The sequence below is a fragment of the Eublepharis macularius genome, chromosome 1, assembly GCF_028583425.1.
Source record: "Eublepharis macularius isolate TG4126 chromosome 1, MPM_Emac_v1.0, whole genome shotgun sequence".
Classification (NCBI taxonomy): Eukaryota; Metazoa; Chordata; class Lepidosauria; order Squamata; family Eublepharidae; genus Eublepharis; species Eublepharis macularius.
The window spans coordinates 34,806,289-34,806,727 of record NC_072790.1 but is presented as its reverse complement, the minus strand read 5'-3'; positions in this window follow the sequence as shown (position 1 = coordinate 34,806,727).

The window sequence follows — 439 nt, the reverse complement described above, 5'->3', positions numbered from 1 at the left end:
TTAAATAAAATGTTTCCTCTAAAATAAAAATCTTTTTTTTAAACTTACAGCCACTCTCACTCACTGACCATTCTGACATACAACTATCTACAGCTAAGATTTCCTATACAATACATGAAACTGAAAGATAACCAAGGTCCGCAAAAACCTTTGGGGGACGCAAAAACCTTTTGGGAACACTAATGAAATCAGAGCAGCAGCAATATACAGGTCATATAAAGGGGCAAACCGCCACAGGCCTGTATCTCTTTAATTGCACACCACTCTCGAATGCTTCTCCCCTGTTCATGTATCCTTGCCAAAAAAAACCCCAATGTTGGGGAGAACGATTTTTCCCCACCCTGCTCCCTGCTGTAGTAGTTTCCTGTTTGCAAGTAATTTCCGTATAGAAGAACATTTGCAAACAGGATCCCCCCCCCCCACACACACACACCTGCAG